The sequence below is a fragment of the Lactuca sativa genome, chromosome 4 (genome assembly GCF_002870075.4).
Source record: "Lactuca sativa cultivar Salinas chromosome 4, Lsat_Salinas_v11, whole genome shotgun sequence".
Classification (NCBI taxonomy): Eukaryota; Viridiplantae; Streptophyta; class Magnoliopsida; order Asterales; family Asteraceae; genus Lactuca; species Lactuca sativa.
The window spans coordinates 355,008,376-355,033,779 of record NC_056626.2 but is presented as its reverse complement, the minus strand read 5'-3'; the positions used below and the strand labels follow the sequence as shown (position 1 = coordinate 355,033,779).

The window sequence follows — 25,404 nt, the reverse complement described above, 5'->3', positions numbered from 1 at the left end:
ATTTATTTAGTGTAATTTATTATTGTGACTAGGCGGAGGCTAGGCCAGTATTTCTGAGTTCGAGATTTTACTGAGATTCCGGAGGTGAGTCTTCTCACTATACTTTACCTAGAGTGGTAATCAGAGTTATGTTTAAGTGTATCTTGTATGCTATTTATGTGTTGTGATTTCTATGTGATATGTGATATGCATGATTCAGAGTTTACTGAGTTAGGACTAGTGGTTCCATAGAGTTATGGGACCAAGAGGGTCTCACAGAGATATTCGACCAGAGGGTCATCAAAGTTACAGCCTTGAGTGGCTGATATGTGTCTATGTGGTATTTAGGGGAACTCACTAATCATTTATGCTTACAATTTTTTGTGTATGTGTTTTAGGTAACAGTGATGATCGTAGGAAGGCGCCGACATGACCTGTACACACTCACGAAGTTTTTGTTTATGTGATTTTGGGACATGTTTTTACTATGATGACAGTGGATACATTATGTTTAATATTATTTTATGAATGAAGGTATGTTTTCGAAATGAAAATTTTGTCTTGAAAAATCCGGTGTTACAGAAACAAGAGCCAATGAACCTACACCCAAAACTAACTTTGCTTCTTTTGTCACCGTGCTTTCATGAGATTTTAAAATTCCCACCAGTTTCGCCAGCGAATATGATTTAAATTGTTCATGAGCTTTCACAGTTGAGACATACGCCATCCATTCGGGTCTCAGACCATTCATAAACTTGACTTTCTATTCGATCCCCTTCCTTTCAATGTCATGCTTCACCATCTTGCTAAGTAGATGATTGTAACGGTCGAACGTTGAAAGTAGTGTCTCTTTAGTTTTTTGCGTAAAAGATCCAAACTCAAAGAGTAGTAAGGTTTGGATTGAATGCTCTAGATCTTCTTCGGTTGAGTAAAGTTCTTTTAGCATGTCCCATATTTCTTTAGCAGTAGTGCACAAACTTACCAGACGAAAAGTGTTGGCCTGTAAGGCAAATCTAATCATCCTCAAAGCTTTGATGTTGCACATCAGCATGTCTTTCTCGTCTTGAGGGATCATTTCCACGTCCACCAAGAGCTGATTATACTCTTTTTGAGTCTTTACTGTTCTATTCATTCCAGAGTGAACGAATGGACCCAGTGTGATTGCTTCCCAAATGAGATAACCATTGTCTTCAGATCCAACTACGTAATCTTCAAAGTGATGCGCCCACACTTCATAGTCTTGAGTGTAAAGAATGGGAATCCTTGTAGTGGATCCTATGCTGTTGGAGATGTTGATGGGATTAGTTTGAGAGTCGTCGTGAGACATGATGAGCCTTCCTTGGTACTGCTAGAATTAGACCTGTAAACTTGAGATTAAGGTTTTATCAAACACAGGAGTTACCGTCAACAAGAAGAGGACGGCTTCTATATATTCGATAAAAGCGGAAACCCTAAATAGTTCTTCAAACAGAAGGAATGTGTATTTGTTACACAGTCTCCTACTCTGATACCACTTGTTGGAACAATATATTATTTGGAACGATTGATTCTAAACCGAAAAGCAAGATCAATAATGTAAGGAACTCAAGAATGGATCAAACGATGTCGAATGATTAAACTTTAACACCTCAGAATAGCTCGATTAAGAACTTCGACTATAGAGGTGTTAAGGGTTACAACGTAGCTATTAACGAAAACAACCTTTTTTAATGCAATACATGCATGCACTATAACTAGCTAAACCCTAATCAAAACACAGATGGACATGCCCATTTCGGATATACATAATAAATTAAACATTAAGCCCAATGATGCAACTCTAACATTCAACAAGGTCTCTATTCGGTGCCAATTGCTAGTTCGTTTTACATTCCCCCTATATAGTGTTAAAGTATCTCTATTGCAATGGCATTCCTAAAGTTGCATCTAGTGTTAAAGTATCTTCGTTGCAATGGCATCAGCGTCTGGGTCATCCCTCGCCCGTAGTTGTTAGGTCTATTTTGAAGTCCAATAAATTAGATTATTCTTTTAATAGTGTTTCAAGTGTCTGTGATGCATGTCAACGTGCAAAGAGTCATCAACTTTCCTATAATAAAAGTTTTCATTCTACAACTTTTCCTTTAGAACTTGTTCATACTGATGTTTGGGGACCTGCACAGGAATCTAGTGGTGGTTTTAAATAAAATGTTAGCTTTCTTGATGATTATAGCCGTTATACCTGGATTTATCTTATCCAACATAATTCTGATGTTGAACAAATTTTCTATTACTTTCAACACCATGTTGAACGTCTTCTAAACACTAAAATTAGAACTGTTCAATCTGATTGGGGTGGCGAGTATCATAAGCTCCATAAATATTTTCAGCAAATAGGTATTTCACACAGGGTGTCGTGTCCCCATAATTCCCAACAAAATGAGATGGCGAAAAGGAAACACCGTCACATTGTTGTAACGGGTCTAGCTCTTTTTGCTCATGCTTCACTCCCGCTTCGTTTTTGGGATGAAGCTTTTCTTACAGCTTGTTACTTAATTAATCGAACGCCTAGTCGCACACTATCAAATTCTACTCCCATCACACGTCTCTTGAGGATACACCTGATTATTCGTTTCTATGAAATTTTGGATGTGCATGTTGGCCCAGTCTTCGTAAGTACAATTCTCACAAACTTGATTTTCGTTCTAAGATGTGTGTTTTCTTGGGGTACAGTTCCATGCATAAAGGTTATAAATGTCTAGACAAGCCCACCGGTAGAATTTATATCTCACGTGATGTTGTGTTTGATGAGTCACGTTTTCCATATGCCACTCCAATCCCTGATATTGTCATGTCCTCTAAGTCTGATGTTGTTTCATTTTCTCAATCAGAAACAAGTATTGTGAATGATCATTTGAGCAAATATGACCTATCATTATTATTGGCTAATTCTTCTCATGCAGCTGCAGCTCCAACAGGTACAACCAACATTGAGGCTATTATATCGGGTCCTAGTTTGTCACACGTGGGTCACAGTCCTTCACCAACGACTGTGGATTTATCCTCCAACACTACTACAACTTCTTCAACACCACCAAATTCCTCAAACATCATCCCTATTGCCCCACCAGCGGCTGATAGTTCAACTGACCCACCTGTCCAACCTCCTTCTGAACCAGGTTCTACGGTGTCCCCAATCACATCCTCTCCAGCTGCTCCTGAGACTGCCTCCTCGCCTGATATAATGACTCGTGGATGTACAAGGAAAGCTTGTACTCAACGCTTCACTGATGGTACCATCTTATACAATCCACAACGTCGTGCGTTTTATGCGGAACCAACGTCATCTCGAGCAGCTCTTCCCGACCCGGCTTGGCAAGCTGCAATGCAATCTGAATTTTCTGCTCTCACTAAAAACAATACATGGGTCTTGGTTCCCAGGACACCTAATGTGAATGTTGTCAGCTGTAAGTGGGTATACAAACTCAAACAACATGCTGATGGTTCCTTGGATAAGTATAAAGCACGGTTGGTTGCACGCGGATTTACTCAACAATATGGGATTGATTATCAGGACACTTTTAGTCCTGTTGTTAAGCCAGCTACAGTTCGTTTGATTCTATCTCTTGCTAACTCTAGCGGTTGGCATCTCAGACAAATCGATGTGAGCAATGCTTTCCTTCATGGCTTTCTCAATGAGGAGGTGTTTATGCAGTAACCTCCTGGTTTTGAGGATCCTCATCATCCTCATTTTGTTTGTAAACTTCAAAAAGCTATTTATGTTTTGAAACGGTCGCCCTGTGCTTGGTTCTTTCGGCTCAGTGATAAGATTCATCAACTAGGTTTTCATTCCTCTAAAGCTAACGCGTCCCTCTTCATTTTCAATCAGGATATTGTCATAATTTATATGCTTGTGTATGTAGATGACATTCTCATTGCTGGTACATCTACTCATGTGATCGATAATTTGATTAGAAATTCTCGAAGTCTTTTCCCATTAAGGATCTTGGTCGTTTGAATTATTTCTTGGGGATTGAAGGCATTTATAATTCAGGGGGAATCACTCTCCTACAACACAAGTATGCCACTGATTTGCTCCATCGAGCTCACATGGATAATTGTAAAAGCATTCCAACCCCCATGTCTGCTACGGAGAAGCTTTCTCATGATCATGGAACTTTTCTTAATGAATCAGATGCTTTTAAGTATCGAAGTTTGGTAGGTGGTTTGCAATATCTTACATTGACCTGACCGAATATTTCCTTTGCAGTTAACAAGGTCTGTCAATATTTGTCCAAGTCAACAAATATTCATTGGGATGCTGTCAAGCATATCTTGAGATATGTCAAGGGCTTAACTAACACAGGGTTGAATATTCGAAAATCTTCATCCACACTGTTGAGTGTATTCACAGATGCCGATTGGGCTGGTTGTTTCGACTATCGCAGGTCAACTGGTGGATTTGCTATATTCTTGGGTCCAAATATAGTCTCATGGAGTTCGCAAAACAACCTACAGTGTCCCGGTCAAGCACTGAGGCTGAGTATAAAGCACTCGTGAATGGTACTGCAGAAGCTGTTTGGATACAGTCTTTACTCAAGGAGTTAAGAGTACATCAACCCCGACCACCGGTGTTGTGGTGTGATAATCTTGGAGCCACTTATTTAACCACTAATCCTGTTTTTCATGCTAGAACAAAACATATAGAAGTGGATTTTCATTTTGTTAGAGAGAAGGTGGCTATGGGTGCTTTGGATGTCTGTTTTATTTCTACTAATGATCAAATAGCTGATGGTTTGACTAAGCCTATTACTTGCCATATGCTAGAACGTCTCAAGTACAATCTCAACCTTGTATCGGTTAAGATTGAGGGGGAATGTAAAACATAAGTCAATGATTGAGGATAAGTGATTAAATAGTCGGTTATAATTTTTTGTATAGTTAGATATTGATGATATTCAAATATGATGTAATCCTATCTTTATAATTTATATATATGGCAATATGACCTGATGGTCTTTCAACGCAAATATCTCTTTTCTACTTGCTAGAAATTCATATATGGGAATTTTCATAATGAAAAACAAAACAAAAGTAAAGGTAAGGATTTAGAGGCTACTTCTTTTGATTTGTAGATGCAATCAGAATGGGATAGTTGTATGAGGGCAGAAAAGGGGTGGATTGGTTTCTTCCATCTAACTAATGAAAGGGTAAATGTCATTGAAACTGTACAAGCTTTTCGGATTTTGTTTAAATGGTCTCTTATGTTACTTTTTTTTGCCTTTTAAGGGAATGAACTCCACTTTTTTGGGGTCTAAAAATTCCTTATGAAAGAAGTGAACAGGTTAATCGGTAAAACCTGCATAGTCAATTATTTAAACTGCCGTATCATTGAATAATTTTGCCAAGTCATAATAGAGTTGCCATGTCATTGACTCCATGTTGGCATTTTGGTCATATTAACAAGTCCACGTGTGCCACCATAAACCATCGTCTACCGCCCACCAACCATTGAACAGATCCACAAAACACAAATCAGGTGAATAAGAGGTCATGGCTGTTGAAGGTCCAAAACAGGTCGTGTAATGTCCATTGTTGAGCAACAACAAAATTAAAAAAAGGAAATCAATCAACTAAACATCTAAATATTTGATCCAATATTCGTGATCTATATGTTTTTGCATTCATCTTCGTTTGATCATCTCCAACAAACTCGAATAAACACAACAAAATGCAAAAAAGAAACCAAGATTTATAGAGACGGAAGAAACCGAGATCTGGGTATGGAACAAAAGTAGCACTAAGAAAAAATTTAAACCTATGTTATATTTATTTGTGTATCGGAAAAAATCCAATGATCGTCGAGATCTGGGTTCTTCATCTTCAAAACAGAATATTTAAGCACCAAAATTTCTCCATCAAGGACATGAAAGCCAAAAAATAAGGAAGCTACAATATCTTTGATAGAAAATATAATTAAGAAACGATAACTTTTTTTGAAATATATCTTTAATTTGACTAAAGAGTTGGTAAATTTCCAAATTGAAGATAGATGGAAGGGAAAAGAAGGAACATATTTCGACTTCAAAAACCTATTTCGAAATCTTTTCATCTGATTAAAAGCATTTGTATAACTAGAAAGGTAACAATTGGTGAACATATAAATTGAGTAGAGAGAATCGAAATGTAGCCTCTAGTAAATACGAGGGGATGACGCGGAGAGGCGACGACGACTTCAAATCTTCAGAGGTGTAGTTATGGCAAGTGGGTTTTCTTCAAGAACATGAACATTAGTTAGGGATGAGAGTGGGTCAAAACCCGGACCGGTAGACCCGGACCCGGAAAACCCAGGAACCGATTAACGAGATTTTTTGAACCGGAAACCGGACCGACATATAGGAACCGGTTCCGGTTCGGTTCTGGGTAAGGTACCGGGTAAAGTGGGTCTAGAACCGAAAAACCCGGAAATATAAAAGTGGGTCGAATGGAACCGGGTAAAGTGGGTCTAAAACCGAAAAACCCGGGGAACTGGGTAAAGTGGGTCGAATGCATGTTTTAAAATTTCACAAAATATAAAAATAAAGCTGAGAAAAAAATTCGCAGCTTTGATATCCCAACTTTGGGAGACTATAAATCAATGAGTATGAAACCAAAAATGACAAAATTATAGTCTTAAATCATATACAAAATCTATAATACACTTTGGAAAAAACTACATGCTATTCCGACTTCAAACGAATTAAATATGTATGTTTTAAATCTATCACGAAATACAAAGAAAGCTGAAAAACATATAATTTTCAGTTTTGATATCACGACTTTGAGAGACTATAAGTCAATGAATAAACACCCAAAATAACAAAATTATAGTCTAAAATCATGTACAAACTATAAACTACACTCTGGAAAAAACCTCATGCCAATCCGACTTCAAACGAATGAGATATGCATGTTTTAAAACTATCACAGAATATATATATATATATATATATATATATATATATATATATATATATATATATATATATATATATATATATATATATATATATATATATATATAAAAGAAAAACATAAAATCTCCAGCTTTGAAATCCCAACTTTGAGACACTATAAGTTAATGAATATAAACTCAAAAATGACAAAAGTGTAGTCTAAAATCATGTACAAACTTTAAACTATACTATGGAAAAAACCTCATATCAATCCGACTTTAAACGAATGAGATATGCATGTTTTAAAACTATCAAAGAATACAAAGAAAAGCTGAAAAAAATAAAATTTCCAGCTTTGATATCTCGACTTTGAGAGACTATAAGTCAATGAATATAAACCCAAAAATGACAAGATTATAGTTTAAAATCATGTAAAACTATAAGCTATACAATAGAAAAAACCTCATGCCAATCCGACTTCAAACGAATGAGATATGCATGATTTAAACTTTCCATAGAAACCGGTTCCGGCCTCTAAAACCGGTTCCGGTTCCTAACACGGTTCCGGTTCTTAAACCCGGTTTAACCGGACCCAAAGGACCCGAAACCCGGATTACCCAGAACCCGGAAAGAGCCATTCTATAAACTCGGGACCCGGACTGGTTTTACATATTCCGGTTCTAACGGTTCCGGTTCCGGTTCCGATCCAGTTTTCCGGTTCTAAATCTCATCCCTAACATTAGTCGTAGTTGTTGGATTTTAGTTTAATTTCTTTTTAATTTTTAGTTAAAGAAAAAATCACATCATCCATAAAATTCGGAAGTTACATGTTAAAGTACTTTTTTAAGAGAAAATGACAAAAATAATCATTTACACTAATTACATTACAAAAATAGCCAAAAAAATCGAAATTGCAAAAATAGCCCTCAATTTCGCAGATGGAAATGTCCCATCTGCAAAATTACCATTCAATCTGCGAATGTACAAGCAGCTAAAGCACGGTTATGCTTTAGCTGCTTGTACATTCGCAGGTGGTTTTATTTTTTTTTTTTAATTTTCTTTCTCTATATATATTGAAAATGTAGGGTAAAATCGCAGATGAAATAGCCCCATCTGCGATTTACTCTCATCCCATCTACGAAATTGTGATTTTTTTTTTGTTTTTTTTGTTTTTTTTTTTTAGTTTGACTATGAAATCAATTGGTTTGACTACGAAATCATGTTGCTATATAAAAAGTTTTGTAGAAAATTATCATTTTGGTTGTTATTTGTTTAGGAACTTTCTCTAAAATTTTCTCTAAAAAATGATTGAATATTTGGTTTGTCTTGTAACCGGTGGGAGAGGACAAGTTAATGGAACTAATCTGGAATACGTATGTCCACAGGGAGGTATTTCTGAATTTGCTTTGATATTTTCTGAGTATATTAGTTATAGTGATTTTGTATCTTTGGTAAGAAGCAAAATTGGTTTGTTAGACAAATATAGAATTAGTCTTCGTTTCCACCATCCTGAATTAAATTATTATATAGCTATAGTTGAAGACATGGATGTTAGAATGTTGATAAACGTAATCAAATGTAGTGGAGGAAGGGCTGTGAAAGTGTTTGTGGTGGTTGATGAAGTTGAGGAGGTTAATGGGGGTGGTGAAATTGGAAACCAGCTTGTTGGTAATTTATGCAGTTATAAAGGGAGCAATGATCCGATAGGTACTTTCAATACTCCTAGTGTACCTCAGTTTCACAGTGTTGCTGAAAATGTTAATGTTAGTTATTCACCCATTCACTATATGGATCCTGAGAATTACAAGTCTGTTGGTGATGATGATATTGGTACATATCTTAATGATGTGGGTGGTCGTTGTGATGATGTTGCCGAACAAGAAGTTAAAGTTATGAATAGGCGTGTGGTAGATAAAACTAAAAAGAAAAAAAAATCAAGTCAAAAAAATGAAAAAAATCATGTTTACGGGCATTATGTTGATGTTGGTGATGTACGTTTAGATATAACCGAGCTACAAAGCAATTCCGATAGAGATGAGTTGGGTGATGAAGTTAAAGCTAAGTTTCCCGATAACCTTTTTCACGGTATGCCCCCTGTACCAGCATGCCCAGTTGATATTAATGAAGATATCCCAACACAGATGGTAGACATGAATCTTCAAAAGATTCAATGTGAGAGTATATTTAAGAACAAAGAACTTTTAAAGCGGTGTATTGGTAAAAAAATGTCTTCGAGAAGGTTTCCAGACGAGGACAAGTAGATCCACCAAATCAAGGTATGAAGTTGTGTGTGTTTCAAAAAATTGTTCTTGGTTACTAAGAGCAAAAGCAATTAAAAATTCTGATGGACTTTTCCAAGTGAATAAATTTGTTGATGTCCACACATGTTCTTCAACATTTTTGCAACCTAATCATCGACAAGCAAACAAATATGTTTTGGGTGAATATGTTGCTGATGTTTTGGCTGAAGACTATAGTAGAGTTTATCAGAGAAAAGATATTGTTAATGATATGAATGCTCAATTGAATATCAATCTCATACCATCAGGCATGGCGTGTGAAGCAATATGCATTGTTGTCGTTAAGGGGTAGAAAAGAGGATTCTTTTACCAAAATTCCGGCGTATTGTCACAACTTGGCCAAACATAATCCGGGTACTGTCACACATATTAAAACAGATGCTGATGATCGCTTTGAGTTTTTGTACGTCGCACTCGGTTGCTCGGTTAGTATTATAATATTATATTAATTTTTTAATATTAATTTTGGTGTATTTGAATAAATATACAATGTATTGTAGGTACGCGCTTTTGTCAATTTTTGTAAACTAACCCTAGTAGTAGATGGAGCTCACCTAAAGGGCGAGTTCAAAGGTACCATGTTACTTGCAGTTACTAAGGATGGACAAAACCAAATATTACCGATTGCATATGGTATATGCAAAAATGAGTGTGCCGATTCTTGGACATGGTTTTTTCAAAACTACGTGATTACATAGGAAATATGCAGGAGCTTACAATTATATCTGATAGGTCTCCATCTATAGCAACATCTATTGCCAACATTTTTCCTCACGCTCATCATGGAATATGTGGTGTCCATTTGTATTTCAACATAGTATCTAGATTCGGCAAGAGTAAGACGGTTAAAGGAATTTTTTGGGAGGCGTGTAGGGCGTACACAGTTGATGCTATTGATGCTGCCATGGATGTTATGAAAAAGACAAAAGAACTAGTATGGGAGTATTTAAAAAGTATAAATCCAGAAACTTGGTCAAGGGCACATTTTAAAGGGAACCGATACAATCTTATGTCGTCCAACAGTGCGGAGTCTATAAATGCATTATCTAGACACGCACGTAAGGTGCCAATACTTATGTTGATCGATTTTTTTCGTGCTACAATGCAACAACGGTGGTTTCAAAGACGTAACTTTGCAGGTATTAAGTAAATTTTTAATATTAATGTTTTATTAATTTTGATGTTATTGATCTTAACTTCTTCATTTTGGCTGTTTTTTTAGCGGAAGCAACAACAATACTTACCCCTTGGGCGGATGAAATTGTAAAAGAAAACAAGAAAACTTTTAGTAAATGGGATGTTCGCATGATCTCAAATACGAAATGTGAGGTCAAAAAGCGGGCACAAAATGTGATTGTTGATTTCCAACATATGACATGTACATGTAGGCATTGGCAACTTGATGAGATACCTTGTGGTCATGTCATAAGATGTTTAACAATGAGCAATTACCAAGACTGCTCGAGGTATGCATTAAATGCTTAGTTTACCGAAACACTGAGGAAAACATATGAGGAATCAATAAACCCTCTGCCAAAGCCATCCGAATGGGAGATCCCCGATGATTTGATGATTGTTAAGCCACCAATAATGGATAAACGTCAGGCAGGCAGGCCAAGAAACACAGACCGCATTCCATCCCAAGGCGAGGGTCCAATTATAAAAGAGTGTTCTACATGTGGTCAAATAGGACACACGAGAAATAATTGTATTGGAAGGGCGTCCGGTAGTGGAGCACGTCACATAATTTCTACTACAGAAATGACATTTAATATTGGTGGTTCAGCGAGTTGCTCACAAACCTATAACGCTGATTTTGATATAAAACAACCTTGAAATGAAGACTAATGACGAGTTGTTAACTTATTATGTATTGTAATATTTTTATTAAATCTTACAAGACATTGCTATGCTTTCATATTTTAGTTTAGTTTGTTGATTATAACAATTAATGAAGCCTTTTTATTATAAAATATAGTTTGCAGAATTTTTTTAACAATTACAACTTGTTATTTAAAAAAAAACAACAAACGATCCTTTTGCAACCTAATCTGTATCATGATAATATTACAACAATTTTGTAACTACTTTTTAAACTCAGGGAACTGCAATGGGTACTTCTCTTTCTCCATTGTTATATAGTCATCCCTAATTCTCATTTTGTCTTCCAAACGATCCTTTTTTACCATAATGTGTATCAACTGCTCATCCTTCTCAGCAAGCCATTTTTCAGTCGTTTTGATTGCCTTCTTACTCTTTTTTATCCAATCTTTATGCTCTTTGATTTTGTTTTTATTGAGGTCTATCCATTATTGAGCTTGTTTGCATTCTGATGCAATATCATTAGCAAGTTGAGTGAGAAGTCGGGATGACTCTTTGTCCTCTTCTTGTTGTTCTTCAGCCTTCTTCAATTCTTCAAAATTTTCATGTGACATATATGGCCCGGCTGAAGAGGGTGTAAAAAAGGGTCTACCGAATCACAGTAGTAACAATCTACTTCGTTGCATGAGCAAACTTCGAATTTGTGTGAGGAACTCATAATAAAGTCGATATTGTAATAAACTTGTGCTATAAGTGGTATTTATACATAGTAGACAGTAATGACAAGTCCAACTTTGAAATGACTGGACAGTAATGACAAGTCACTGCAGTAACCTGCAAATCGTAGTGGAACCCTTAAGTGACAAGACATAAATGACAGTTTGACATGATAAATCACTGCATAAAGCTGAAAATCGTAGTTCAAATGTAACCATTTCATAGTCAAAGTTTTAATTCATAGTCCTGTATTTATTTATATAAATAGATGTTTAAGATCTAAAAACCAGACACCCAAATCACCTAAACGAAACGAACTCCCATTATTAGAAATGTCGTCGAATGCAGCAAGTTCTTCGAATGAAGTACCTGGTTCCAATTCTGAAAGGCCATGGACAACAAACGAGGTGTTAGTTCTAACACGATGTTGGCTAAGTGTTAAGGATGGTGTATCGTTACTTGCTCCCCCGCATTGCCTAATTGGTGATGAATGGACTCACATAACATCTTTGTTTAACCATGAGATGGGAGAAGGACAACAAAGAGAAAAATCAGATGTTGTTACTAAGTGGATGGATGTAAAGGAAGAAGTGACATGGTTCAATCGAGCATGTAATTATGCGAAAAGTAACAATGTTCGTTATCGGGACGAAGAAGAGTTCTTGAAAGTTGTTACAGATTTTTACATCTGTGAGCATGACGGCAGAGACTTCGAATATGAGGAAGTTTGGAAGGTTGTTAAAAATAAACAATATTTCATGTAGACCGCTCTAATTTATGTTCAGAATAACCCATGGACTTGTGTTTTACTTTAATGTTTTGTTTGTATTATGTCGTTGTTTTTCATGTAATTGTTGTAATGTTTGTAATGGTTCATGGAATTGTTGTTAGTAATGTATTCTAATGTATTGTGAAAACTAATGCAATGGGTGTTTATTAATTCAAATTAATCATACGAGTTGCTCACATAATAAACTAAAATAGATTTTAAACAAACGAAATACATATGAAATACATGAAAATAACCTAGTACATGAAAATAACCTAGTACTCACATAATAAACTAAAATAGATTTTAAACAAGCGGGATATAGTTCAAAATATTCCAAGGGGCTTCAAACTGGAATTCCAACCCGTTACTTAATGACTTGTATTCCTCCTTAGCAGCTTCCAAGATGAACTCCTCAGTAGCATTTAAACGGGTGTCATCAATTTTGGTATAAAGATCGTTGAATAATAGAACTTCGGTTTTCATTTCATACCATCTTGCTAAGATGTCTAGTTCGTCACGATCGTTTCTTGTAGCCATTCGGTTTTCATCATTGAAAATATTGGTTAAATGGCTCCAAAACATTGGATCGTTCAACTTGCTTGTCTCGTACACATGAATATAAGCACGTGTAAGAACCAAGAACTCTTCATTGCTCCATGATATAGAACTCATTTTGATTGAAACAAAGAGAGTAGAATCTAAAAAAAAAATATTTGAACAGCTGTATTGGTTGTTTAGTAAACTATTTATTTAACTTAATGTCAATTTATAGTAGTTTCTACACAAAATCGCAGTCCAATATTCTAATATGTCTGCAATTCATAGTCAAAATTAACTGACGAATGCAGTGTACTATACTTATAACACAACAGATCACTGTGCGAGTTGACAAGTCATCCCCCGTCGAATGACAACACAATACATTGATGCTTGAATTGACAAGCCATTGCACCAGGAAAATAAGGAGTCGTTATAAATAGATTTTAATTTCCATTGTAATTGTATCGTATTACTTCCCCCCTTGCAATTATGGACTCACCACATATATGGAGGAACGAAGACGAGGTCACTTTGGTTCAATATTGGATTAAACTGTAGAGGAGGATTTTCCACCGGGTCCCCCACAAGTTCGTGCTGGATCATTTTGGTCCCGTGTCTGTCATTTGTTTCACCATTTAATGGGGCGTACTCAATATCGAAGAAGAAGAGATGTCAAAGCGAAGTTTCTGGATTTGAAAATAAAGGTGAAACAATTTCAACATATTTATAACGAGTTGGATAATGAACATGCAAATACGGATGAAGACATTCTACGGCAGGTGGCTTTGGAACTATACCGTTTTGAATATGATGGTAGCGAGTTTACCCACTTAGATGCATGGAATCTTTTAAAGAATGTCCCTTATTTTTAATATGCATGTTGGTTAAGTTAATTGTTTTTCGTTATTTAAGTTGCTTGTTTTTGTATGTGTGTTTTGTTACTATTTAATAAATGTCCATTTCTTTTAATGTATGTTGTTTCCTCAATCGCCAATACATAATACGACATAAAATAAATAACTAATACATAATACGCCATAAAATATAAATGGGGTATAGGAATAACTAATACGTAATTCGACACTAAAATAAAAACGGGGTACATAAAAAACTAATACATAATACTACATAAAATATAAAGGTGCTACATGAATAACTACTGCATTGAGGGAGGTAACAGGACCACCGTTTCATTTGGTATTTCCCAATGCACATGTGATGGTATAGTATTCACCAACTCAGATCCATATGCAAGTCGATACACAAAATTAGTGAACTTGTAATCAACCATTCTGTGAATAGATTCAGATGTACGGGTTCTTAGACATGCCATAGCGTGGCCACATGGTATACCGCTTTTTTGCCATTTACCATAACTACATACCCTTCGTTCAAGTTGTACGTTGGTGGTGGCAAAATTGTCATCGACTTCAAATGTATCCCCATACAAACGTCTTGCCTTCCAATTATAAGACTTGTTGAGACATTTTTGAACCTTACTCTCAACGTAAGGGGTCAACCCACCAGACAACCTCCCTGTAAAATTTGATATTTTAATAAAAATAATAGCACAATAAAAAAACTAAATATAACAATCTCCCTTACCCGCCACTTCAGCCCATTCACCATACTTCGATTGTATCGACGTAGTGATTAACTCAATTATCGTTGTTATAGGAAACTCACGTGTGGATATAATTTGCAAAATTTCAGGGACGTCAATCGATTTAACATTGTAACGTACTTTTGGGAAAAATGCTCGTGTCCATTTTGAAATCGGTATATCGTCAAGCCAATAAATTGGACTCCTAAGCAAGGTGCAGAAAGGTGGTTTCCTACATGTACTTTGCAACCTTTCCAAACACAAGTAAAAATCATCAACGCTATATGCATTGCATGACTTCCAAAACAACGATTCGACTTCCATGTTGTTATGTCCGACAGACTAACATATTTTTCGAGCTATATCTTAAGGACAATATCCATGATAGGAATCTGGGTAGGCACTCTGAACACCAAAGTCTATTTTATCACATAGGTGGCTTATGAAACCAACCTCTATGTCCTCACCTAAACAATCTTTTAACCTGATCATGAACCATCTCCATGATTCTTCACACTCTAAGGTTCCCAAACCAACTGCTAAGAGTAGTGGTTCATGATTTCCATCTAAAGCCACTGCGAAGTACATTGTTGTCAGATAGCTCCCAAGAAGGGGTAAATAACCCACATATATCAGCGGTATCATGCACCTAAAGAAGGTACGAATCTACATAAAAACGAACACATATTAGTGATAAGTAAAAAGTAATCGAGATACATTACCATGAAATATTATATAACTCAATAAAAGAAGTATGTTATACCACGCAACCTAAAGCCACAAAACAAAATTGAAAGTGGTTGGTATCGATTTTCTTAATGGCTGTGAAGGTATTAGGATTTGTTCTTTGAAGGTTATGCAAGAAAATTGGTAGTTGAGAAAAGCTTCTTTTGGTGTAAGTACTCATTTTCAAAACCGATGAAAGTGTTCTACAATCATCACACAAATGCAATATCACACAAATGCAATTATAAATAGAAAATATTGTATCTCTACTGTTCAAAATTCATAGTTTAACTTTTTAAATTCATAGTCAAACCAGTTCATTTCATAGTCAAATTTCACTGACCGACATGACAATACTACAGAATGTACTTGTCTGCAGTTCATAGTTCAACTTTTTAAATTCATAGTCAAACCAATTCATTTCATAGTCAAACATCATACATCGACAAGAAAAGACAAGACAACACAATGTACTTGTCTGGATTTCGTAGTTCAACTTTTTGAATTCATAGTCAAACCAGTTCATTTCATAGTCAAAAAGAATTGTATGTAATATGATTTCTTCTATAAATGGGTGTCACTCATTATGAAAAATTTAACTGAGAAAGTAACTCCGATTTAAAAGAAAAAGAAGGCTAATGGCATACTGCAATTGCGGAGGAGAACGTATTGTTAGGATTTCGGGTACAGCTAAAAACCCAGGAAGATTGTTTTACGCTTGCCCATATTTGGTATCATGTTGTTAACGTCATTCAAATTTAAACCCTCGTGTTTACATGACAAAAATTTATTTTCTTACTGTCAATGTTAAATTTAACAGGGACCAAAATGCAGGTTTATCAGCTGGGTTGATGAAGAGAAGGACCAATCATCTATGGTAATAACTAAAGTAGCTAACTCTAATAAGCTCTTTCAATTAGAAAATAAGAAGTTAAAGATAGCGTTGGTTTGTAGTTGGGTGTTGTTCTTGGCAGTTCTTGTTTACAAGTTGTAAGCTTTTTAAGATTGTTTTTATGGTTTTGAAGTTGTTAGGTCAATAAATTGTTGTATTTGTACTTATGTTTAGAATAGTGTACTTGTAACGTTAAAACAAATGTTGTAGTCGTTCTTATGTTGTATGTATTGATAAGTTATTAGTAGGTCATTAATTTGTTGTAATTGTCGTAACGTTAAATTTTTTGCCATCCATTGACGAAACTGTAAAAATAAACTAATAATCAAATCCAACATTAATTTATATATACAATTATATAATCCAACTATATAGGACCAAGACTAGACCCCCAATAAATTTTTGTCATCCGTTTACGGAACTCTAAAGCTGCGTTCTTTGGGTCAATAAGAACACGTATTGGTTGACCTGAAACGAATTGCTCCATAAACATACAAACAAAAACACCGCAATCTCCCAAATGACTACTTTGTTGGGGAACATTTTCTTCATAAATGAATTTCATATTCAATGGAATCCTTGGGATGTTCCTCTGGGCCCAATACTTAATCTTGTCCAAATAATTTGCCACCCAACGTTCAAATTTGGAAAAGATTCTTTCATATTTGAATTTTTCATAAGCCCCTCTACTAAGACTGTCATAAATATGCACTTCCATTGACGCTAATCGTAGTTCCCCAAATAGCCAATGGTTAGGGGATGAATGAATCGCCAATAGGACCTATATAAGGATTAGAAAATAAAATTATGTTTATTTACATCACAATACAAAAACATAACAAAAATAATGATATTATTTTCAATATAAACAATTAAGTTTACCATATCAACATCCCACCAAACAACCATGAAGTTGGGGTACGTAGCAATACCAGCCATAAACGCCCTCCAATCCTACCCTTCTTCCAAAGCATGAGAAACAAAAAAATTTGGAGGCATTATTGTATGTCGGTCGCCCTCAAACCGTCTCTCCATCAATAGTCGGTACCAAATGGTTATATGCTGCACACATGATACTTTTGTTAATGACTAAAAAACAATTAACTTTTAAAATAATAAATTAACAATTAATTTACCGATGACTCCAACCATCCGTCGTGTGTATGCCCAAACAATGAGCTCCAAAAATCTCTATCTAACACGAAATTAAACAAACGATGCTGGACATCGTATGAATGAAATAAATAATTTTGGATGACAACCTCACCGCCTGTTACGTAAGGTTGCAGGCGCAACATGGAGAAGTCGTGAGCAACACCAAAAGCTGGAGGAGGAACGGGGCTTGTTGATTTGATATCAACCTTTTTTTTTGCTCTTCTTTTTTGCTTCGGTATCGTGTGCAACTAAAAACAATATTCAAATGTTTAAATCTCTATCTTTCAGATAATTCACATAAACATAAAATTATGAGTTTATAAATAAAACGAATACCTCGGTGTAAGGAGGGCACAAATATTGTGATGGTTTTCGAGTCCTCGGTTTTTCGAGTGTAACTTCTTTGCCATCAACACCATACTCATCAAAATAATCTACAATTCCCGTAATTATTATTTCATCTTCATCCGGAACCTAATTTATTAAGCAATAATCTCTAATTAAAAAAATGTTTCAATATACTAAAAACAAAATATAAATTAATGTAAGTATAAGAACCTCTTTAGCTTCATTATAATCATTTACGTCAAACACATCATCATCAAATTTGTTTCCCGCATTGTCATTCCTCTCCTCTAACTCCTACATTAAAAATAAAACTTTATACTTAATAACGAAAGACACATAATTTAATAAGCAATAATCTCTAATTAAAAAAATGATTCAATCTACTAAAAACAAAATATAAATTAATGTAAGTATAAGAACCTCTTTAACTTCAGTATAATCATTTACATCAAACACATCATCATCAAATTTGTTCCCCGTATAGTCATTCCTCTCCTCCAACACCTACATTAAAAATAAAACTTTTTACTAAATAACTAAAGACACATTAAAAAGTAATTATTAAAATCGTAAAGGTAATATCTATAACAACCTTGTCGTCTTGAATATCACCAAAAACATTTTCAGTTGTATTGTTTTTATTCATCACTTCATCTTGTACAACCTATATTTTCAAATATAAAATAGGAACACAAATATTCATATATGTTAATAAAATTTAAAAATAATGTAGCGTGTAACTAACCCGTTCATCAAATTTTCTTTGGAATACTATAGGCTCCTCAAAATTTATGTTATTCCAAATTTCTTCATTATTCACCTCTTCAACAAAAACCTCTGTAGGTTGTCGGTTCATAAACACATGTTGCTCCAGTGTATGTAGCCGTTTCAACACCTCGTCTAGGTTGTGTTTCCCACTGCCCCTACCTCTACTATGAGAGCGACCACTGGACGACATACTAGACGAAGATTCGTCTTGTCTCTTAAGATGGTCTCATACTGGGGATGAAACTGTTTTCCCTTCACCATATACATACTCTTGAAATGACATATAATAACAAGATGTCATCTCACCATCACTCGGTAACATGTTTTGTCTTGGTGGTTGCCCCTCCTAAAAAATCAAACATATTAAAAATGCACATAAAAGTATAATAATCAAGTTTATTAATAATAAACGAAAAATTTATAAACCTGTAGCTTTGAAAAAATCTTGTTCACGTCAACCCATTTCAATTTTTTTGTTCCACTCCATCGTTTCATCTAAGGCATGTCTTTATTTTTTCTCAATACTAATCCACATGCACGAACAGCCGGAATCATCTCATATATCCATATCTACAATTTTTTACAATTACAGTAATAAAAGTTAAAATTAAAATAAAAAACATAACAATAAAACAATTTAAATATAAGAAAATTTTTATACCCTTATTCGAGCCGTAAATCTTGAGACGGAGTACTTTAAAGTTTGACACGCTCAGGAAGTAATAAATAATTATCTATTTTGTTCGATGTATCCTCAAGGTCAACATAAGTAAAATCTCAAAGATAGCTACCCCAAGCGAAACTAACAAAACAAAAAAACAAAATTGGTTTTTATATAAATTATTACTTTAATAAAATAAAACTTTTAACGTAAACAAAATATACATGTTCCAGAGATCCAAATTCTCAGCCAAAAAAAACCAATCTTGTGGCACCCGAACATTAATTTCTTTTCCCAAAAAACATTCACACAAAATGTATATCAAACATACTCTAACTGCATCAACGTCGTCAACTTCTAAGAATGTTTGATTTAAAATTAAACGTTTCAGGTCGCCGATTTTCACCGAACTATTGGTATGTTCCAGAAATAGCCGCTCACGCAATAAACATCTTTTTTTACTAGTTAATAATTTTTCCGATGCTTTTTTCCCAATATTTTTTGGATACTCCCCAAAATTGAAGCCGGTTATCAAACAAAACTCTTCCAGCCCATAAACCATTTTCGTATTGCCTACTCGAAAATATAATCGTTTTATTCCATCTGGAGATAAAACAGGGTCCGGCCGGATTTGATGAAGGAACATTTTATGGAACAACAATGTGTCTCATTGTAAACGAGGGACATCCATAAAATAACCAAATACAATATCTCTGAAAATGGCACGTCTGACACCATCTAAAACTTCAAATACTTCCCATATATTACCGTCCGAGCCTTTTTAGTTCACAATTGCTTTCATATTGATAAAACTAAAATCATGCTGCAAAAAAAACACAAAAACAAATTAGAGAACTAAAAAATATTTTGTTTTTAAAATATATGATTATGAACTGCAATAAGTACATAAACAATTAGTAATGCAAATACAAATTTTTAATTAATAATTTATATATTTACTATAAAAAACAATAACATACACATATATAAACAATTTTCCAAGTTATACAACAAATATATTTACGATAAAAAACAATATCATACATAATTATATAAACATTTTATTAAACAAATTTTCAACTTAAACGACAAATATATAAACAATTTTTATATTTCTAATTATATAAACTAACATTTTATAACCATATAAACAAACAATTTTTCAAATAAAACGACAACCAAATTAACAATTTTGCAAGTTATACGACAAATATATACAAATTTTCAACTTATACGACAAATACAAACAATTTCTAACAATATATACACGACAAATTTTCAACTTATACAAATGTTATACTTATACGACAAATATATATACAAACGACAATCTCTACTTGTAAACATTATACAACAAATATATATACAAACGACAGTCTCCACTTCACTTTATATAAACAATTATACGATAAAAATATATACAAGTTTTCAAGTCATACAACAACTAAACAAACAACAAAAATAACAAATTGTAAACATTATTCTAACAATTTATTTAAATTTAAACCACCAGATGCACACTCTACGCAGTCTCTACTTGTACATTCAAACAACCACTAACAAAATAGCATTTAAAGTTCAAGTATACTAAAGAAATATTAAAACTATCAAACACAACAAAATTACCCTTTCAAAAACTTTATAATTTCTATTTTTTTACACTAAATAATACAATAAATGATAAAATAAAAAAACTTAAAACATTAAAAGAATTAAAATCTAACAATATTTGCGGGATTGTTGACAAAATCCTCCATTTTCTTCAAAAACTAGCCAAAATCGCGAGAAAAACCCACAGATAGAAAGAGTTTTTGTGTAGAGAAGGGTGAAAATTGGAGAAAAAAAAACGTTTATATAGTGAAATCTAGGGGAAATCACAGATGGAATGGTGATTTCGCAGATGGACCTTTCCATCTGCGAATGTACAAGCAGCTAATGTGCTTTAGCTGCTTGTACATTCGCAGATGGAATGGTAATTTCGCAGATGGGGCATTTCCATCTGCGAAATTGAGGGTTATTTTTGCAATTTCGATTTTTTTTGGCTATTTTTGTAATGTAATTAGTGTAAATGGCTATTTTTCTCATTTTTCTTCTTTTTTAATAGGTAAAAGTAAACTTTATTCCCTTAAAACGTTATAAAAAATGAAAAAACTTTTAAACCAAAACATAAAAGCCACACACAAATTATAATCATACCAGAAGTAATTTAATTTTTAAACTACCTTCAATTCTTGTCCCATAAATCACCGTCATCATACAAAAAAACAGTGTTGCAGAAATCGGTCTTGGCAGCCGATTAATCGGCGATTAGTCGTTTGACGGCCTTAAACCGATTATGATTAGGGTGTTTGGCGGAAATTGGTCAAAATTGATCAAAATCGGCATTGGCGGTCTTTGGCGGCCGTTGGAGGTCTCGGCGGTCATAGGCGGAAATTTTTTTTAAAATTCAAAAAATTTTAATTTTCAAATATTACACGAAAATTTTAAATTTTCAAAATTTTAAGCTTTCAAATTTTAAAATATTAAACTAAAATTTTTGAATTTTTAAAAATTTAAATTTTTAAATTTTCAAATATTTAGTTTTTTAGGGAATATTAAATTTTTAAATAATTTTATTAATAATTAAGTGTCACGATTAATATCCGTTTGGTCTGATTAATCGCTTATCGTCATTCGACCGCTGAGCGATTTTTACAACCTTAAAAAAAGAAAATAGAAACGGAATGGAAGTTTTCTTGATTTTCCAAATTGAGTAGTCGTAGTTGGTTCTATAAAGGCCACACACAAATTAGATGAGAAAAAATGAATTAGAGATTCTGTGCTCCATTAAATTAAAACGAAGGTGGCAATATCCAATTGGTGTCTGGATTATTTTTTGATGACCAAATCATGAAATAAAAGTTCCTAATTCATCTTCTTGACCACCCAAAGGAGAAAGAAGCATCACAAATTACCAGTTCAACTTGGAAAGTCATTATGGGCTTCTATGCGATTTTCTCCAAGAAGATGTATAAAAAGGGAATTGTGATTGTTTTTTCGTTTGAGCGGGAAATAAAAGAATAATAATAATAATAATAATAATAATAATAATAATAATAATAATAATAATAATAATAAGTGTATAAGGAATAAGTATATAAATAAATATAGACATAACAATGATCTTTTTTATTGAATTATGCAAATTAAAAAATAAAAAATCAATGATTTAATTTAATGTATTTATGCTTAAAATTATGAAAAGAAATCTTAATTGTCTTCCATTTACAACCACCGAATTTCCGTCGTCAAGGTCGTCGTCAACACCTTTTTTAACACGTTGTCTTCTTCGTCCGGTGAAGCAAACCAATAATTGTTTCCATGGAAACCAGAAATTCTTCACTTGCTTCAATGGCGTCCGCCCTTTGTTTCTTTCTTCATATCTTTCTCTCTTCTCTCTCACTTATTTCCTCACAGTATGTGTTACCCCAACGCTACTTCATCAACTGTGGATCAAACTCTAATATTACTTTCACCAGCCAGAATTTCGTTGGCGACGTCAACCCCTCTGATTTCTCCGTCTCCGGTGGCCATATCGCCGTTGAAAACAACAACACGGCAATCAATACGCCACCTATTTATCGAACAGCAAGAGCAATCAATAATCCCTATTGGATTGGACCGACGGTTCACAATCGAGTTTACACCCTCCCATGGCTCATCTTCTGCCTTTGTAAATGCCATTGAAGCGTTCACGACGCCGTCTGATCTCTTCAAACCCGGCGTCAGCTACCCACGTATTTCACCCGCCGGAAAAATTGGTGATCTGGAGAACTTTGAATCGGCTTATGCTTTCAACCCAATTTATAGAGTTAACGTCGGAGGGCGAACCATCGGCGTAGACTTTGACACCTTAAGAAGAACTTGGACACCTGATGATTCCTTCATCTACAGCATTGAAACAGCACAAAAAGTTACTTTTAGCGGCTCGATTAATTATGATGTCGGCGTTGCAAGCTCAGACGATGCATCTGATGATGTTTACAAAACTGCCAAGCAATTGAACAACAGATTTGTAAATATAACATGGAATTTTGATGTTAACGAAAACGCTATGTACCTGGTTCGAGCTCATTTCTGCGACATTATAAGCAAAGCCCTCATCAATTCCAACGATGACTTCAACTTCTTTGTCTACAGCCACCACAAGGAGGAGATTCAACCGGTTAGCAGAACGCAGGCGTTGAAGGCTCCATTTTACGTTGATCTGGTAGTGGAGCCGGAGTTTTCAGGCCTTGTAAATATCAGTATCGGCGCAATTCCTGGTAGCAATCAGCCGATGTTCTTGAACGGAGTCGAGATCATGGAGTTGTTGAAAAATCCGGTGTGCCTGATCTGGCGAACATCGAGAAGAAAGTAACGAGTGTGTTCATCATGGTTGTATGTGTTGTTGCAGGTTTAGCTCTTCTATTGCTTTTATTGGCAGGTTTCTTCATCGGGTCAAGATGTGGGAAACTAAAGCAGGTGGTGGTCGGAGCAAAATCAGAGTCTCACGTGGTGCCATCATATGGTCGGAGTTCATACACCAGCATAAACGTCGACTTCACAGTCAACCATCCATCACCAAAACTAGACCTCAATCTTAGGGTCCCTTTTGCAGACATATTACAAGCAACAAATAATTTCGATGAAAATTTACTGATTGGTCGAGGAGGTTTTGGAAAGGTGTATAAAGGAACATTTCATGGAACCAAAGTGGCGGTCAAACGAGGCGAACAAGGTCACAGTCAAGGCCGGCCGGAATTCGTGACAGAAATCATGGTGTTGTCACGGATCCGCCACAAACATTTGGTGTCTTTGATCGGTTATTGTGATGAAAATAACGAAATGTTACTCGTGTACGAGTTTATGGAAAAGGGTACTCTTCAAGATCATTTGTACGATAACAAATATCACCCTAGACTCTCGTGGAAACAGAGGCTCGAGATCTGCATCGGTGCATCCTGTGGGTTGCACTACCTTCACACGGGGTCGGAAGGCGGAATAATTCATCGTGACGTGAAATCATCAAACATTTTGTTAAATGATCATCACGTCGCGAAAGTAGCCGATTTCGGGATATCGCGGTTAGATAATGTGGAAGAAAGCGAGATGTTGGATGTTAAGGGGAGCTTCGGGTATTTGGATCCAGAGTACGTCAGATGTATAAAATTGACGCAGAAGTCAGATGTTTACTCATTCAGTGTGGTACTCCTTGAGGTGTTATGTGCTAGGCCGGCTTTTGACCATAAACTTCCTCTAAAGGAAGTGAATTTGGCCGACTGGGCGATTAAAAATATAAAAAATGGGAATGTTGAGAAAATTATCGACCCGTTTCTTAAAGATACGATCTGTCCATACTCACTAAGGAAATTTATAGAAATAGTAGAGAGATGTTTGAAGCAAACTGGAGACGAGAGGCCGATTATGGTTGACGTGTTGTGGGACTTAGAATATGTGTTGAAACTTCAGTTAATGTCGGTGGATAAAGAGTTGTATGATGGTAGCACAATCAATACATTGTTGCAGTTGCCGATGTCGATAATTGATCGATCGCCGTCTCAGCTTAATGATCAATCTAATGTTGATGTTAACTTGGCATCGAGTTATGTGAGTGAAAGCCAAGTGTTTTCACAATTGAAGATCGAGGAAGTTCTATATAATTGTTGATATTTGTTATTCATATGTATTGAATTCTTCTTAATAATTAGTTTTTTTTAACTGCAAATTAATATATTCTTAAATTACCATTTATGTAGACTTGAATCCATGACTTATCATTCGAGGAAGTCATTCTTTACCGTGCAAAAACCCTTTGGTTTAATAATTAGTTAATAGTTTTTAATTTTGCATTTCTTTTGATTATCCTTGTGCTATGGTTGTACCAAGATAGTTAAACACTCTCGTGTAAAAATAATAAAAAGTTTTATAGATATACCAAAATTTATAAGAAAGTTAACAACTAAGTGGGTGTAGGAACAAATGTTGCAAAACAATGTTTTATATATATAACTACATACTTATTACAAGAGGAAACAAAAGTAGAAATAATCAATACTAAAACATACACACCAAATCATTAAAATCATTAGTATGTTATGGCACCATATCCTTAGTTTTTTTAAATAGTTTTACTCTGATAACTCGACATTAAAAATACATATAAATATATAAACATATCATATAAAATCTT

The 25,404-nt window shown here is 34.7% G+C and overlaps 1 pseudogene; it reads left to right on the top strand.

Moving 5' to 3' along the window:
* Positions 1–22,452: 22,452 nt before the first annotated feature.
* On the top strand, positions 22,453–24,963 carry LOC111896369 (probable receptor-like protein kinase At2g23200; annotated as a pseudogene).
* Positions 24,964–25,404: the final 441 nt, after the last annotated feature.